The following is a 12,900-nucleotide window of genomic DNA, read 5'->3' as shown; positions in this document are numbered from 1 at the left end:
ATGCTCTGAAGGTGATGAAGCCCACTGTGAACAAAGTGAAAGCAGCTGTGAAATACTTCCACAGGAGCACAGCAGGTGCTGAAAAACTGAAGTCGACACAACGCCAAATGGGGATGCCTGTGCTGAGGCCTAAACAAGACTGCACTGCAAGGTGGAATTCAACATTTTATATGTTGAAGCAGTTTCTTGAGTCAAAGGATGCCATCATCACTTCCCTCGCCATTGTCAATGCACCTGTTGATGCTCTAACCCAAGAGGAATGGGAGGTGGAGGAGGTGTGCAGAGTCCAGGAACCCTTTGAGCAGGTCACTCTGGAGATCAGTGGAGAGAGGTACAGTAAGCAGTTATTACTACATCATTATTTAATCCAGTATTATATATGTATATGAGCAGTAGATGAGAATGTAGTATCAGTAGAAAAAACATGAACCTGAACTAATAATGTTCTCTCTTTTCAGCTATGTGACAGCCTAAAAAATGATACTCCTGTGTAAGGGTCAGCAGCAAATCACAGCCAGCCGCCAGAGAGAAGCAAATGTAACCACAGGACATGTGACAGAGTTGATGGACACCCTATGTTCATCAATGGACAGAAAGTTCCACAGAATGGAATATCATCACGTGCGATCAGAAACAGCTGCACTTGACCCCAGGTTTAAGAAGTTAGCCTTCAGTGATGCCAGAGCGATTGATGAGGCTCTTCAAAGAATAACCTCAGCAGCAGGGAGGGACAGCCCCAGCAGTCAGCTGGCTCAGGCACCAGGGCAACAGGAAGAAGAGGGATCAGATGGAGCAGAAGCACCAGCAGTAGTGCCACAAACGTCTGCTGTTTGGATGCTGTTTGATGAGAGAGCAACTGGGGATGCAGCATGAAGGAATCTCTCAGCAGATGCCATAATGGAGGTCCGATCCTATTTGGAGGAGCCACTCCAAAATTTGGAGTGGCTCTTTGGAGGAGTGAGCTGGTGGAAGAACAAGGCCTCTGTCTACCCACGGCTTACTAAAGTCATGACAGAGAGACTCTGCATAGTGGCCACATTCGTTCCCTCTGAGAGGGTCTTCTCGAAAATTGGACAAATAATTATTGAGACAAGAAACCGCATCAGCCCCTCGAAAGTGAGGCAGCTTGCATTTCTGAATGAAAATCTCTCATAAAAGCAAAATATAGTCAGCATTGCTGTGTGCTGCTGTATAGCATGGCAATAAAGGAGAGAAAAGAGGGACCAGTTTAATATTTTATGTGGGATGCTGCAGTTTTGCACATTGTTATTTATTTTTCTTTGATATGGTGCAATATTCTATTATTATGTTGTTCAGATTGTATTCGTTTTGAATTGTTACATTTATATGCACTTTGTTTATATACATTAAACAAGTTATACTTTAAATGGACAAGGTCGCAGTTGTAAATGAGAACTTGTTCTCAACTAGTCTGCCTGGTTAAATAAAGGTGAAATAAAAAATGTAATAAATAAAAACATGTGTAATAGCATCCTTTTTTTTACATTTATTTCAATTTGTGGGATGCTGCAGTTTTGCAAATTGTTATTTATTTTTCTTTGATATGGTGCAATATTCTATTATGCTGTTCAGATTGTATTAGTTTTGAATGGTTAGATTTATATGCACTTTGTTGATATACATTAAAAAGTTATACTTTAAATGCACATTTTTAATAGCAAACTTTTTCATAATAAACCAATGCCTTTTTAAATACATTGTGGTTAAGGTAGAGTATGATTTAATGTAATAATTTAATTAGAATTGTTTTAACACCAATCATAGTCAAACTGTCGCAAACTGTTTGACTTGAAAAAAGACAAAAATATTTTTTTAAAGAGCCGGCTCTTTTTGGTGAGCTGTGCCGAACGAGCCGGCTCACTGAAAAGAGCCGGAATGCCCATCACTATTAAGAATTTGTTCTTAACTGACATGCCTATAGTTTAAAGAAAGATCAAATAAAAAAAATCACGTGTGTTCGAACGTTTCTAAAATACACTTCATGTACCGCAATACAAAGTGACCGCCTGTATGGGCCAATCAGAACGGCTTCTGAGTGGATGAGTGGACCGCGTCATATTCAAAGTTCAAACTTGATGGAACTAAACATAAACATGTGTCTGTACTGCAGTTGAGTCAGTAGGAGAGGAGGGAAGGATATTTTATTTTTAGAATAGAACGTGGAAACAGGATCAACCATTTAAGTAAAACACTATCCACATGCAGAAATCATATCGATAACTTGAGACCAGAAAATATAGCTAGCGTTTTGAGAGAACGTGCCAGTCATTAGTCGTCTGGGAACAAGTCAAGGAAATGGGAGATTCGGGCACACAAACGCGTTCACGTGGCTGTAAATTAAGCGACCTTGCAACCTAATAAAGTTTGTTAGACAGTAAATAGTAAACTGTTGTTTTGACTGTTTTAGGTGGGTGGCTAACTATAGATCGCAGGTAACTTTAGCGAATGATCCAACCTTAACGTTAAAGGCTTACTGTAACGTTTTAGCTAGTTAACTTGCAAGTCTCCTAATTTAACGTTAGCTAACATGTCAAGGTTAACTTGGGTCAAGTTCATGACAACTCAGGTATTTAGTTAGGTTAGCCATCTAGATGGTACGTTGTATAAAGTTATATGATTGTTTGACATTTTGTTACAGATGAGCGGTTGACAGCTGAGGAGATGGATGAACAACGCATCCAGAATGTAGCCTATCAATACCTGTGCCGTTTGGAAGAGGCTAAAAGGTAAGAACAGTTGAAACTTTCCTCTCAGTTGGTTTCGGACAATAACTGACATGTATTTCAGACTACATCAGTATCACTTCACCCTATCATGGATAGCTAACTCACTTTTGAAGTGAATTGGCCAATTCTCTGTCTACAGGATTGCAAAAGCAACTGTCATTAAATCTGATTGCTCTTCATGTTTCAACACATCACATGCAATACTTGGAAAAATCTTGCATTAATATTCGCTAGTAAGTTAACATTAGACGTATGTTCTCTCTTTACAGGTGGATGGAATCTTGTCTCCATGAGGAGCTGCCTGCCCCGACTGAGCTGGAGGAGGGGCTGAGGAACGGGTGCTGCTGGCCAAGCTAGGCCACTGTTTCACCCCAAGACAGTCCCTCTCAAAAAGATCTATGACCTGGACCAGGAATGCTTTAAGGTCTGCTCTATTGTTCACAGCCCTATGGTTTTACTGAAATGCCTCTCACTAAGAAAGACTGAGTTTCCTGCTGAGTAACTTTCTTTTGGACCTTTTGACAGTCTTGTCATTTATTTTTCTCTGAAAAATAACACTCAGCCCCTTGTTTACCTTCTTGATCCTTTAGAACTACCTATTTTTCCTAGTACCTCCTTTTCTGCTCTAATGTAGTCTTCACATGACTGAAACCCAACTCCCTTAGAGCTGAGATTTGAATTTGTGCTGAGCAATAATACTCTATTTCAGAGGCATTGAATAGTGTAGCTGAATATCAGAGGTGTCATAATGCAGATTTCTCCACCGGATCATATGTTTCTCCCTCAGGGTATGGGATTGCAGTTCCGCCACACGGACAACATCTTTATTAGGCCTCTCCTCACGTATAACAGTAGCAATCTTGTTTACTGTTACACCTGAACTGCACCTAACCTGTCCTTGTTGTTTCAGATGTTCCACCCAGAGACGACTTACATCTATCATAAGAAGAACATGTCCAGGACTGTGTACTGCATCCATGCTCTCAGCCTCTACCTTTCTGACTAGGTTTGGCCCCTCAGATCCATGACCTCTGTGGCAAGGTCAAATTTACAGGTAGAGTCCCAGTAGCCCCTTACTATTCAATCACAACTGGGATAAGGGGAAAATATCATATTAATATTCCTCTCTCATTGCTGTGTTTTTGGGGTAATATTTATTCTCCAGGGGAGGAGATAAACATCATGAATGTGTTTGTTTTCTCTCTACTATTACTCTCTACTTAAACTGATATGGATGGGATTCCAAAATTGAAATGCCAAGAAACGCATCAGATACTATTGAAGTTCCTCGGTCATCGACTGTCATCTAAGAGTCAATGTTTTCACTGTCCTTGAATAGTTTATCAAAATGTTGCCTCCAGCTCCCTTCTCTCTCCCTCCAGTCCATGCTGCGGTTATAGCTATCAACGAGGCGGTGGAGAGGGGGCATGTGGAGGTCATTGCCCAGGCCCTGTGGAACCCCAGCGCCATGCTCACCAACCTGCAGGAGCACCTGATGCCAGTCTACTAGGAGATGCTGCACCAGGCAAGGGCACAGAAGGTGGCTCTCGCCTACACCAAGGTGACTAACTGACTGAATTAATATGATCATTTAAAAATGCATTTATAGCCGTATCCCTGGTACAGAGTTTCTGTTGGTGTCAGGATAGTAATCATGTGTACTGAATTTGTAGTGTAACGGTTCAGAGAAGGATATCTATGAGGAATACCTGACCCAAAGTGAGATTCAAGAGAACATTGACAAGGTAAATGGTGAGTTGACTTAACCATCAAACAGATAAATAAGAAGATGAATAAAAATTTTAACTAAACCAAATATTTTGTCATTGTGTTTGCAGTGCATGTGGCCATAGAGCAGGTGGACGAGGCCCTGGATTGTGGGGACCCTCTGGCCATCCTGGCAGCCCTCCAGGTACCCTGTCTTGCCCTGAGGGGCCTCCAGAGAGACCACGGTCCCTGGTACCTGGAGAAACTGGCCACTGACCATGAACAGAAGGCCCTGGTGAATAACTACACATTAACACCACACACAGAGTCACTGTGACCCCCTGACCTTTGGTCTCTGACATGTGGCAGGACCTGGGCTGTGTGGACCCTCTGGAGCGAGATGAGCTGCAGTAGGGGGTGTGTGTGGCTAACGAGGAGGCCCAGAGCAACCAGACAAGTCAGTACACACTCAACTAAATACTGTATCGTAGTCAGTTCTTATCACAAGGGGCATGCACTATATCAATTCCAGTGACTCTTGAGTTGCTGCATGTGTGTGTAAGTATATTAATGCCCTGTCCTTTGCAGTCACAATGTTCCATTGTAGATCCATCCAAACTGTGTGTGTGTTCAGTGCAGAAAGCTGTAAGGTCCATCAACAAGGCCCTGCGTCTTGGGGAGCCCAGGCAGACTGTTCGTGCCCACCTCCCAGATGTCTACCCCTTTGCCTCAGCGCTCCACCAGAGTGAACTGGCCCCACTGCAGCGGCAGACTCCTCAGGTAGGTTAGGCTACAGTTCCCCACCTGGCCCCTCCAGCTGCCATGGCCACCTAATCATCTCACTCAACTCCTTTTCTCTACAACTCTGTCTTGGCTGTAAACAAGACTGTGTTCCATTAACATTTTGGTTTAAAAAAAATGAATAGTAATATAAACAATATAGGGGGAAATGACCAGGTTACCGAAATTGAATAATTTTGTTGTATGTAAACTTACTGTAGTGAATATGGTCCTCTGTGCCTGCAGGGGGACCTGCAGCAGGAGGAGCTGTACGTAGCAGTGGAGATGCTCTCGGCGGTGGCTCTCATCAACCAGGCGGTGGAGGCCAAAGATGTGGGAGCCTTCTGTGCCACGCTGGTCAGCCCTGCAGCCGGTCTGGCCGATATTGACGACAGCCTGGTCCAGAGGTGGGTTTCCAGTACCACTCTCCTGACAATTCTCAGTTGTCTCTGTAGCCTGGTTGCAGATCTGTATACTTTAACTAACTCTTTTGTCATTTGCCTCAGGTACTTTGAGGAGCTGGGTGATCAGAGGAGGAAGGCTGGGAGAGCTCTGCTGTCATGGAACGATCTCCCGAGAGCACTAAACTCTGTAAACGCAGCAGCACAGGAAGAGCATGACCGTACGTTTGGAGAACTGAACACCAACTCCCAGAAACACTCTGGGTTTAGGTCCATTGACAGATATTTTGTTGGGTGCTATTTGATTCTAAAACCAGAGGAACACCTTGTATTTGACTGGATCTGCTTCCTGTTTGTCCCCAGAGATCCTCGCCATCAGGCTGATTAACCAGGCCCTGTGTCGAGGCGAACTTCAGAAGACTCTAGCTGCACTGCTGCTGCCTTCTAGTGGCCTTGAGGAGGTGACGACACTCAATGCCTGCCGCTACCATGATGTACTGACCAGAGCCCAGAGGCAGAAGGCTGAGGTATGTCAGCCAGGAAGACATAATAGTTTAAAACACGGAATCTAAACAAGATTTTGTGGTTCATTGTTCAATGCTGTACCCTGTCCTGTCCTATCACAGGTGAACCGTCATCCAGGAGCAGAGTTGTGGTTGGCTGACATTCAGGAAGGAGTGAGAAGAGCCAATCACGACACTCAAAAAGCCCTGAAGAGTGAGTTGGCATAATACCCTTCACATCGTGTTTTTAAAGCCATGGTGAAATTCTATTCTGATGGGTTTCCTCACAACAGTTGTAATTCATATTGTCACAAAATGTATACCGTTATCTTAACTGTGTGTGTTTCCCTGGCCAGTGTCCCTGGGCTTGGTGGCCGTGAACCAGGCAGTGAAGGAGGGCAAGCTGTCCCAGACGCTGTGAGTCCTGCGTCTGCTAGAGGTGGCGCTGCGGAGAATGGTGGCAGAATGTACTGGAGTGTACCAGGCTGAACTCACCGCCCTATCTGTGGGAGGTCAGTACCCACTACCGTGATTCATTTGTGTTCATGCTGGTTGTGATCTATGCACTTTAGTAGCATATTAGCAGCTCCATAATTGGTCAGGATTAACCGTAGACTCAGCGACGCACAAAGTAAACGTCATATCAGGTCAATTTCAGCAACAATTAGGAGCGTTGAAGCATGAGGCTAAACTTCACTGTTTTGGTCCCGTAGCGTACCCGTGCTCATCCACAGATACTATGTTGCATTGCGCTCATCTCAGTATCTGGTGCTGCTCCTGGCAGCGTCATAACACTGAATCTACCTTTAAGCTTCTAGGTAGTGACAAGCCCTAATCTTTATGTACTGGGACTCAGGGGACAACCGGAGCCCATGGCTGAAGACCAAGACTGAGGACAGCCCCTACTACTTCCACCTGCACAAGCTGGAGGGCACCTGGGAGAGACCGCAGGGCTTTCTCCAGAGCACAGTGTTCCTGGCCCGTGAAGAAATACAGGTCAAAATGACCTGTAAATTCAGTACAAACAAGTATGGCTGTAGAGGTAGAGTTTGTATTGATTAGATAAGCCAACCGTTATTATGGCTGACTGTCTCTGTGGTCTGTCTCACTCTACAGGCGGTGCTGAGCAGTGTGACTGCGGCCCACAGCCGGGAGGTGCATTGGAAGGCCAGCGAGGGCCTGGTGGTGCAACTGCAGGCCAGGGCCCAGGGATTCCTCCTCAGACAGAGGCTGGGCGCCCGTCTGCACTTCCTCAACACCCAGCTACCAGCCATCATCACCATCCAGGTCAGCTATCTAAGAACCACAGACTAATGTTAAATACAAAATACATTTTTCAAAACTGAAAGGTGCTCAGTTTGTGTGTTTGTTTCCAGTCCCAGTGGAGGAGGTTCGTACAGCAGAGAGCCTACAGAAAGAGGCAACAGTATCTCTACCAGAACTGGAGGGCTGTGGTCAGGGTAAGATTGACCAAATAATCACTTTGTAAATTAGATGACAAACCCTGCGTTGGAGTTGACATTGGTTGTTCTTACTGTTTCTAGTGTGTGTGTGTGTGTGTGTGTGTGTGTGTGTGTGTGTGTGTGTGTGTGTGTGTGTTAGGTCCAGGCCAGTGTGAAGATGTGGATTGCTCGGAGGAAATACCTTTCTCGTCGGTGCTTCTTCAGACGTCAAGTGAGTGCAACCAACCATCACCCCTGCACACAAACCCTCAGCTCTAATTTTGAAGAAAAAAATTGCTACTTACCTTGAAATGTAACCTGACCTTTGTCCTTCTACAGGTGGGCGCCATTATAAAGATCCAGGCATTCTTCCAAGCCAACAAGGCCCGTGAGGAATACAGAATGCTAGGTAGGTGGCCACAGCTTCACTCACAAGTCTGTGCCAGGTTTCCCACACTTTATATATATATATATATATATTACAATGATCATAACTAAAGTCCAATGTAAATACCGTCTTTTGCATAACACCAGTCTCACTTGCATTGACATCCCCATATTAATAACACCTTGATCTTTATCTCCCAGTCCACTCTACTACCCCTCCTCTGTCAGTAGAGAGGAAGTTTGCCCACCTGCTGGAGATGGGTGACAACGACATCCGGCCCAACGACATCCGGCCCAGTACAGTAAGATGGAGTTGTCCCTCACCAGCATGTTTGATGTGTTCAGGGGATCTGACGACCACCCTGACACCAGGGCGATTCTCCTCCGGTAGGGGCTTAAACGTTTTAACATTTCAGTGAGGTATGACTATCACACCATGAAAATGACATGTCTAACGTGAAGTGTGTTTTGTTTCTGTGTGGTTGTGTTTTGCAGTACCAAACAGTTGATCATCGACGTGATCCGAGCCCAGCCTGGAGACACACTGAGTGAGGTCCTGAGAGCTTCCTCCTCTCAGGATCAGGTATATTCCACAGCTCTTCACTGGGCTCCCACACACCCTCTTCCTCACACTCTCATCTCTCCGTAGGGAGTTGGTAGTAGTTAACCGCTGGAGTATTCCTCTCCTCTCAGGAGGTGCAGCACGGGTGGGTGATGCACTGCTGCGCCCAAAGGGACGCCCGCACCCCTGAGAAGATGAAGAGGAACCGGTCGATCGTTGCCGACGGCAACCTGTCTCTGGAGGAGAAGAAGCGAAAGATCCAGCGTAGCCTGAGGAGGCTGGAGAGCCTGGGGGTCCTGACCCCACCTGACTCTGGGACACAGATACTACAGCTCATAGCCAAGGTGGATGGAGACATACACTACACTACACATCACACACACACACAATGACATTTTAATTGTAAAGTTATCATACCAAATCAACTACAGATAAACCAAGATGGTATAGCTCGTCACAATTGATCGCCATTTGTATTTGCCCCCCCCAAAATGTTACCCTCTCTTTCCAAACCATCCTTCCCAGGACATCCGCCACCAGCGTCTGTACCGGCAGCGTCGTCAGGCTGAGCTGGTCAAGCTGAGACAGACCATGGGCAGCCTGCACTGCAAGAGCTCCTTCCACAGCAAACAGGTGGACTTCTACAGCCAGTACATCACCACCTGCCTGGATAACCTCACCGCCAAACACAGGTAGATACAAACACATGTGGGAGTGTGACCACACTGCATGAGGTTCAGTAGGAAGACGGCTACACACTGCTACTGTGCTGAGCTCTCTCACTCTTTCTCTCTCTCCCTCAGTAAGGTGAGTGGAAAGAAGGCAGCAGAGAGCAAAGGGAAGAAGAGCAAGCAGCCTGCTCTGACCTACACTGCTGCCCGTTTACTTGAGAAAAGAGTCCTGTTGGAGATCGAGGAGCTGCCAGTCACACAGTGAGTATGCAGGAACGTGCACACACACCACCCTACCAAATTACCATGGATGGTTACCTAGGGCATCAAGAAATGAAATGCATTTGATTATTATCTCTCCTCAGGTTTAAGAATGTCATCTTTGACTTTGTGCCCGGTGATGAGGGCGGCACGTTCCAGGTAAAGGCTCGCTTTATGGGTGTGGACATGGAGAAGTTCCCCCTCAAATACCAGGTGAGTCTGGGTAGTAGAATAATTAAACTAGAACTGACATTTCAATATAAACCTATGGTCTGTGATTGATGCAAATCCCAGTCTCTCACTGAAATCAGTGCTCTATATTGTATGTGCTGCAATGGTAAATTATTTAGTGTTCCTATTTTGAAAGATCTTGGATTTCAGGACTGTATTCACACATGTATATGTGTGTAGGACCTGCTGCAGCTCCAGTACGAGGGAGTGGCGGTGATGAAGATGTTCGACAAGGCCAAAGTCAACGTCAACCTGCTAATCTTCCTTCTCAACAAGAAGTTCTTCGAGATGTGAGAGGGTTAGAGGATACTGCCAGATCACCCACCCCAACACGGGGTCAAATGCTATTATTAACTCACACTTTACTATTTCTGTACTTTGGCTACTTTTTGTAAATGCACCAATGGACAGATTTAGTTTATATCTAACTACATTTATCAAATCAGTTAATTTAGTGATCTTATTCAAACAGGAAATTCACAAAACGTGGTCAGTAAGGATGAAGGTTGCTCATGTAATGTTTTTTTACTTGTGTGAATTGGAAATGTTTTTGCGTATCCCAACTCCTTCTGAGACACCCTCAGAGAGTTGGGGTCAGAGCCAGCCAGGGGCAGACATTATTAATGGCCTACCGGGAGCAATTGGGATTAAGGTTCTTGCCAAAGGGCATTAGACAGATTTTTCACCTGGTCAGCTGCGGGATTTGACCCGGCGACCTTTCAGTTATACTGGCCCAACACTATTGTCTTACGTCAGAACGTGTCACTCTTACGCAACGTTTGTCCCTGATCCTCAAATCGGTGCAGAATGCCGTCGTGCAATCTGACGTGAGACAACACTAACCTTGAGGTTACCTGCTGCCCAACTATTTCCCATTAGCGATGTTGTTCCTCATTTTGCTTGTAGTGATGACAGGGCTATAGAATGCCTCAATTTGTATTAATCTCACCCTCCCAGATTTACCTTTTTTTCTTTTATCTTGAAAATATTAGAGCAGCTTTACTTTAAGGGATTTTAATCAATAAGGATGTGCAACCGTATTTACATACATACAATATGTTTTTATCTCTAGTGGCGCTATCTGTACGAACGGCTTCATCTGTTATCATTTATTTAATCCTTTGTTATACGACTGTATCCTAATCGTATTTTCAGCCGGCTGATTTCACCACCTTTCTCCCTTGTCAAAAACTCACTGAGCAACTTCTCATACATTATGGATGGATTTGTTTAAATAGAAACACTCCAGTTTTTCACATAGCAGCCTACACAATCGTCTAGTATTTTGTGCACTACTTAAAATGGGCACAGGACCGCTGCTAAGCTACATTTGCCTCCCGCTCCACATACATATGCTCTTAGGGGATTTTATGTTGTGCAACTTAATGTTTCAAATGCCACTTTCATTGGCCTAGCAACAGGAACTGGTACTGTAACATGTGCCTTGAGACTTCCTGTGATTATGGCTTATTGTTTCCCTGATGTGTAGGTTACTGACAGGTCTGGCCACATTGTAAGGAATTTGTATATTTGACTGTAAAGACAGATGATATTGCAATGAGGGTGATTCCATTAGCTAGGCTTCTGTCAGCTGGAGATGTGGTTGAGCCTTGTGGTCCAACCTTTGACCTCTAACCTAAGAGGCTTGACCTTTTTGTTAGTCTGGCCTTAACTTTTGTTCAAATTTATGTACATATTTTCTGTCATTTTAATTGTTTCTCTTCGTATTTTCATCTGTCATTCCGCTACCCTTATGTCAGTCTTGATTTGTTTTATTCTTTTTCAACACTGACATGTTCAGGCTAGTCACAATTTCCACAATCTGTTGCTAAATATGAATGTGGACCAACATGACAATACAACAGTTGTTATTTCTTTACATATCAGTGCTGTTATTCTTAATGATAGAATAAAGCTCTCATTAGTAGAAATAAACTCTTCATAATGGCCATGAGACATTTTTATGCAAACCATCTCAGCAGATGCTTGCTTGCTCTGTGAGCTCCACAAATTGGTAAATGACAAAGCCCACCATAGATATTCACCATGTATATTACATGACCTAAAGTATGTGGACAGCTGCTTGTCGAACATCTCATTCCAAACTCATGGGCATTAATATGGAGTTGGTCCCCCCTTTTGCCGCTGTAATAGCCTCCACTCTTCTGGGAAGGCTTTCCACTAGATGTTGGAACATTGCTGCAGGGACTTGCTTCTGTTGAGCCATGAGCGTTAGTGAGGTTGTGCACTGATGTTTGGCATTTAGACCTGGCTCAGTCTGCGTTCCAATTCATCCCAAAGGTGTTCGATGGGGTTGAGGTCAGGGCTTTGTGCAGGCCAGTCAAGTTCTTCCACATTGATCTCAACAAACCATTTCTGTATGGACCTCGCTTTGTGCATGGGGGCATTGTCATGCTGAAACAGGAACGGGCCTTCCCCAAACTGTTGCCACAAAATTGTTGCCGCAGAATCGTCTAGAATGTCATTGTACGCTGTAGCGTTAAGATTTCCCTTCACTGGAGCTAAGGGGCCTAGCCGGAACTGTGAAAAACAGCCCCGGACCATTATTCCTCCTCCACCAAACTTTACAGTTGGCACTATGCATTCGGGCAGGTAGCGTTCTCCTGTCATCCGCCAAACCCAGATTAGTCCGTTAGACTGACAGATAGTAGAGCTTGATTAATCTCTCCGGAGAACGCATTTCCACTCCAGAGTCCAATGGTGGTGAGTTTTACGCCACTCCAGCTGACGCTTGGCATTGCACATGGTGATCTTAGGTTTGTGTGTGACTGCTCAGGCATGGGAACCAATGAAGCTCCCGATGAACAGTTCTTGTGCTGATGTAGCGCCCAGAGACCGTTTGGAACTTGTCAGTGAGTGTTGCAACCGAGGACAGATGAGCGCTTCAGCACTCGGCAGCTTGTGAGGCCTACCACTGAGCGGTTGTTGCTCCTAGACGTTTCCACTTCACAATAACAGCACTTACAGTTGACCGGGGCAGCTCTAGCAGCGCAGAAATTTGAAGAACTGACTTTTGGGAAAGGTGGCATCCTAATCTCCATGGAGATTGCATGGCTGTGGGCTCGATTTTATACACCGGTCAAAATAGCCAAATCCACTAATTTGAAGGGGTGTCCACATACTTTTGTATCTATATAATGTATTTGGTAAAATATAGTATAATGCCTTTACTGTACAGTAACGTGTC

General features: G+C 44.9%; 1 pseudogene; it reads left to right on the top strand.

Moving 5' to 3' along the window:
* Positions 1 to 2,652: 2,652 nt before the first annotated feature.
* Positions 2,653 to 11,632, top strand: LOC115176499 (ras GTPase-activating-like protein IQGAP3; annotated as a pseudogene).
* The last annotated feature ends 1,268 nt before the right edge of the window (positions 11,633 to 12,900 follow it).

This window comes from Salmo trutta, chromosome 37, assembly GCF_901001165.1.
Source record: "Salmo trutta chromosome 37, fSalTru1.1, whole genome shotgun sequence".
Lineage (NCBI taxonomy): Eukaryota > Metazoa > Chordata > Actinopteri > Salmoniformes > Salmonidae > Salmo > Salmo trutta.
This window is presented reverse-complemented; position numbering and strand designations above follow the sequence as displayed.